Source organism: Odontomachus brunneus, unplaced genomic scaffold (genome assembly GCF_010583005.1).
Source record: "Odontomachus brunneus isolate Ranch 3 - 2012 unplaced genomic scaffold, Obru_v1 Obru_scaffold_018, whole genome shotgun sequence".
In the NCBI taxonomy this organism is placed as follows: Eukaryota; Metazoa; Arthropoda; class Insecta; order Hymenoptera; family Formicidae; genus Odontomachus; species Odontomachus brunneus.
This window is the reverse complement of record NW_022639468.1, coordinates 2,348,747-2,354,678: the sequence shown is the minus strand read 5'-3', so window position 1 is coordinate 2,354,678 and position 5,932 is coordinate 2,348,747. Positions and strand designations below refer to the sequence as shown.

General features: G+C 43.3%; 2 protein-coding genes across 2 annotated transcripts in view; one reads left to right on the top strand and one right to left on the bottom strand.

Annotated features, from left to right (window-relative positions):
* LOC116841768 overlaps positions 1-5,932 on the bottom strand; it is a 156,978-nt gene that overhangs the window by 60,959 nt on the left and 90,087 nt on the right. The window lies entirely within an intron of this gene.
* Positions 1-5,932, top strand: part of LOC116841766 — a 66,358-nt gene that overhangs the window by 558 nt on the left and 59,868 nt on the right. The gene's annotated exons all lie outside the window — the stretch shown is intronic.

The following is a 5,932-nucleotide window of genomic DNA, read 5'->3' as shown; positions in this document are numbered from 1 at the left end:
AGAGAGAGAGAGAGAGAGAGAGAGAGAGAGAGAGAGAGAGAGAGAGAGAGAGAGAGCGCTTCGTTTGCGAATATTGTGTTGGGTGAAATTTGTGTGCTAAGCCTTTCCTGTGCAGAATCCAAATGTGCTTTTGGATTATTCCAGTCGCTTATAACTTTCGCGAATGACATTCTACATTGTAACACTACAAAATTATATATTTTTAATATCATTTATTGGCAACTTCTTTTTTTTGTGTGAAGAACATTTTTTTGTGTAAAGAACATTTTTTGAGTACTCAGCATTTAAGGTATAGTCAGCTAGTATATTTGACTCTCACTTGTCTAGATATCAACCTATTTCAAGGTCCAATTATAGGACCAATTTATATTCCTTATAAGAGACAGAATGATCAGAAATTTTGATTATATTTTTGAATAAAATACTTCTGCATAAGAAATAATAAGAAATATTAGAAATGTTGCGTATGCTTTATTGTATTTGTCAGAGTTGTCTATTTCATGTCTTGACAAGGATGGCAATAAACAATTGATTATTTTTTTCGAATAACGCTTGTATTATAACCGAATTATGAGAGCCTCAGTCGAGAGTAGATTAATGTTCGCGACAAAATAATTATCGTTCCTGTTGACACGTGAATTGTTTATTGAAATTGCTATAATATACACATCTATTTTCAAAGAGGCGGCAGAGGACGAAATTGAACATACGAATTAATTATCTATATGTATGTGTATATGTGTGTGTGTGTATATGTATGTGTGTATATATATATATATATATATATATATATATATATATATTTATAAATATTTCAAGTATTATTTATTGCCTACATTTAAGTCGAGTTTAGCGTGAACTTGGAAGAAACGTCGCATGTCGCCGCGAACGGAAGAGACGAGTTTCGAAAAGGAGAGCGCGCAATCGTTTCCGCCAAACCCGACTACGTCGGCTAGAATTCCGACTGTCTCGGGCTTTGAGGAAAACGGTCTGCGTGAATTACACAGGATATCCGTTGATATATGAAAAGAAATCCGACAGTACCACCGGGGTGAACTCACCGTGTCGCTTGTGTAATATGAGTACATAGGAAACGTCATCTATTAAAAGACGACTCGACTATGAATCAGCCATTTACTGCTCGAATTGTTAATTCCACCATCGCTCTCGCCATTCTCTGGTTCTCGCGAGCTTCCTCGTTTAGATTCTTGTCTCGTGATAGTGCGTATCGACAGTCGCGTGGAATTCTCGAACGCACGAGTACCCGAGACTCTTCCATCATCGACTGAATTGAAATTTCGCGTGCCAATACACTTTGAAACGCGACTGTACTACACGCGAGCGATCCGTCTCGCTTTAACCGTGGCAGCGTTCGATTTGAACTTCACTCATTCTCCGTTCCGGTTTCGAGCTCGAGCACTCACTCCTTCGATGTTTTTATCGACCCTAAGATTTCGAGGTACTCGCCAGCACCTGCGACGTCGTGCTCTTCGTCAAATTAGTTCCACCCACTCGGCAAGCAGGCAGGCAAGCGAGCGGGCAGGCAGACAGGCAGGCAGGCACTCGAGAGTTCGAGCCACGGAATCGAAGGTATCCAGTCCGTTGAGCTCGTTAGAGACCCGCGTAAAATCTGCATTCGCGTACTTTCCGCTAACGAGGATAACGAAGCGTGCGTTAACGGGGAATTAACGAGCGCCATCGCGCGCGGTTGCACGTGAAGACGGAGACGTTCGTTCGTTCATTCTCAGGTGCACGTAGGTGCACGTAGGTGATCCGAAGACTAAATCGCGCTCCTCCTCATCGCGGTGAAACATCGACGAGATGAAACCCCGCGCGAGGTCGAGGACTGCTATCGTTGTCCTAAATCGGGTTAAGTATCGACGCGGCTCTCAGGGCAGATGTGCTCTTCTTCATATGTTTGTAGTCGCTATAGAACGTGTAAATCCCGAAGCGCACTTTTTATGCAGCACCAGTAATTTTTCGCGACAGGATGAAAGATGACTTGACGAAACTTTTAAGATGCGAGATCGAGAAGTTCTGTACGTTAAGAATTTAAAACAATATGTAAGGGAAAACGTTCACACACAGTATAGTCGGCATTCCATGGAGATTTATTAGTTATTTACTAATTATTATGGTTTTTTCATCCCCATGCAGTTTAATATTTGATCAAATCTGTGCAAGAGTGTTGAAAACTGGCAGAATACTGGTTGCTGAGCGTTTTATCCTGCCTTATTTGAAAAATCTAGGGTAAAATGTTCAATAATCGATACTCTGCCTGCTTTCCACACTTTTTTTGCGCAAATTTTACCACATATTTTATCAAATATTAAATTACATGGAGATTTATTAATTATTTATCAATTTAATATATTCCTTAATATTTGATGAAATCCATATAAGAGTGTCGAGAATTGGCAGAGTGCTAGTTACTGAACGTTTTATTCTATCTTGATAGAATCTAGAATAAAACATCTAGTCATTCTTGTACGAATTTTATTAAATATTAATAAAGTGTGTATAGAGATTTATTAACTATTTGTTTTCTTAAATCTCTATACATCTTAACATTTAATAAGACTCGCGTAAGAATGCCAAAAACAGGCGGAATGTCAACTATTGGACGTTCTAATATGTAAGTGGCCGCGTTATCAATATCTTTTCATCACCGCGGTTAATCGCCGTTCTTTCACGTAAGGACAAGACGGTCTAAAGTGGTCTAATCGCGAAAATATGTAAATATCGCCGAGAAATTTGGCCGTTCAGTGTCAACGTTCACGGCGCGAACGGCATTAATACGTCCCATTATACATTCCTCGTGAAATGTACCTGTATTCAGATCTCACCTCGGATGACCCAGTTTCTTAGCTTCGAAGCACGTCGACGCGATCGAAGATTCCTTGCGACGTTAAATTGCAATTACTCGCTTAAGTCGCAATTACGTTACGTACGCGAATGCGCGCGCCGCGCCAAAGAGCGGACGTAAAAGCGACCATTCCGTGAGGAACATTGAACTCCATGTCAAGATCATTACCTCGACAGCTAGGAAGCAGTTTCCTGCGTTGCACAAGTGACTGAGTACGAATGTGGACGCGTTGGTGCGAATAGGATGCCGATTTGCGCACGGGAGAGACCGAAACCGGATTTGGTGTCGCCGTCCTTTCGTGTGTCGGTCCGCCGTGCTTTCTTTCGTTTGTTTCTCCGTTGAACGCGCACGTCTCTCACGAGCGCGTGAGAAAACGGATATCCTGCGGATGGTCCAGGCATCGTGCGAAATGTCGCACGAACGCCATCAGGAAAAGTTTTCCGTGGAAAGTATTTCCGCGCGAGAGCTCAACGCGGGATCTGTTTGCTTTTCGTCGAACTCGACGAGGCGAGGCGAGAAAGAAGCCACGGGATACGATACGTGTCTCTTATCTTTATAGACTCGCAAACGCGCATATGGCGCGATCCGAGAATTCGGCAGAATAAATTACACAAAGTCTTGTGACGTAAGAGAAAATTGACTTTTATTGTTATACGAAAATTGACTTTTATTGTTATACGCAGAGGAGGGGGATGTGGTGATAACAATGGCACAACCTTTCGTCAAAGAGTCAATTGGTATCGCCCGACCAAAAATTTATTCTATGGTCCTAATCAAATTGATTCCAATCACAATCATCTTTGTATAAAGTTTATTATCGAATCCTGATAAGTCATGTAACACAGCATGATAATCAGGCATAATAATTAATTTTATACGCTGAGAAAAAAAATGTTTAGTGTATGTAACTATAATCACACAGAGAAATAATTACTGGTTTATGGTCAAGAAAACTATTTTTTATTAAATTTTACTGTAATATTAGTTAATAATCTAATTGCATGTTGCCACTACAAGAAATATGGCAGGGGCCAAAAATAACCATAATTTTAGTTAAATCAACCATTTTCTCCTCTCGATGTACAATTTCAATTAATGAAATTGTTCATGATATTACATATATAACGATTGATAAATTTCGATTATTGATTCACCGATTATTTCAGTCAAAGAAAATTTTCATCAAATTGATGTGCAACGTTGTTGATAATCTTTATTATTAATCCCACACTGCGTCATAAGACTTATTAGAACTCGGTAAAAAACCTCAAATAAAGCAGACAACTGACTGGGATAAATCCCGGTTAAATATTAAGAAAACAAATGTTCACCTTTGTCAGAATGTCGCCGTGCCGTTTAAAATTTAGAGGATGAACGAGGAGGTTCGCCATATGCGTCGTCGAATCGTTTCGACGACGAATATCGAAGCACGCATAAAAGTATCAGCGTATTCGCGGCTGTACCATCGTTATCGACGCATCCTGTGTACGGTCGACTTCCTTCGTGAGTCTGATTACCACCTGTAAATTTCGCTATCGTTTCGCTTCGTCGACACGACGATACGAGAAAACGATAACATATCAGAAATAGCATTCGCCCAGCGAAAGAGCGACGCGTCTAATCGGTTTTCGCGACAGTTCGATATATATTTTGCGCTTAATCCTATTATCGCGCAAGAATGACTCTCGCGCGTTCCGAGCGGGCGTAACGAACACGAGGATCGCGTGCGCCGCCGTACAAGTCTATTAATTGCACCTCTCCGTTTCGATTCGCGCGCCCCAAGAGGCTGAAATCGCGCGAGTGCTCTTTGCACAGCCGCCGTTTTTCGCTCGTAAATCTTTCCGCGGGCATTTCGCCGCGCGCGTTTCGTAATGCGCCGCAATTAAATCGCAGAACGGAGAAAAATACTGTTCGCGACCGCCAAACGGTTACACCGGTACGGTCGGCGGCAGGAAAGAAAGATAAAAGGGAAGAAAAGGAAAGAAAAGGGATCTGATAGAGGGAGAGAGACAGAAAGAGAGAGAGAGAGAGAAAGATCGATCGGCCGCGTATCCTGAATTGTTAGGCCAATCCGATGCAATTACGGAGGTATGAGAGAAACCGTGAGTCCGTTTTCCCGGCAGGCCGTAACGCGCGCACGCGAGAAATCGCCGGATGGAAGGGCGGCAGGAGCGAGAGAAAGAAAAAAAGGAGCAGAGTGTGGCAATTCTTATTCCCAGCCTGCGAACCTATGCAGGTGTATTTGTGTATACGTACCGGCACGGCGCGACCTTATCACGACCGATCGGCGCGCACATTCAGACGCTCGCGTAATCGGAACGTGTCCGTGCGACGACGCGTCGGCGTACGTGGCTATAATTAATTCACCCGCGATTCTCACGACGCGCGAATCGGGAACGAATTCGCGTGTTGTTATTCGCTTGACTCGCGCTCCCACTTTGTGAAACGGGTCTGATGACGCGACGCGACGCTTCCCCAAAGCCGCGACGTTGCCGAAAAGAATTTTTCCCGAAACGCATATGGATGTTTCCTTCCTTGTGTATTTTTCCGTTTTCTCGTTTCGCTTTCCTATTTTTTTTTTTTTTTTTGCTAGTTTTGCAACAGACGAAAAATACAAATCGTTATTCGGCGCGGTCGAAGCCGCGTCTGCCGCTGACGTATGTTGCGCCGCGGCGTGTTAACAAGAGCGCCGAGCGCTGAATGGAGCGTGGGCCGCTGAAAAATAAAGGAAACGCCCAAAATCGCTACGCGAGTCCCCGCCGTGCATTTTACTTGCAAATAAAAAGCTCATAGAGCTTCGGGAGCTGCCGGTTTTTTACAGGACTTCTCCGCGTGTCCGACACGGTTGCATCCGTTATCAGCGCCATCGTGATAACGATTGGAAGAGTCGCGTTTTCCCAGGCGAATTTATTGCCGCGCTCAATCGTACGTGTACTGCTCTCCGTTGAAGCTTTCGCGTATTTACATTCGCGATCCTGCGGGGAAAAGAGAGTGTGTGTGTGAGAGAGAGAGAGAGAGAGAGAGAGAGAGAGAGAGAGAGAGAGAGAGAGAGAGAGAGGGAGAGAG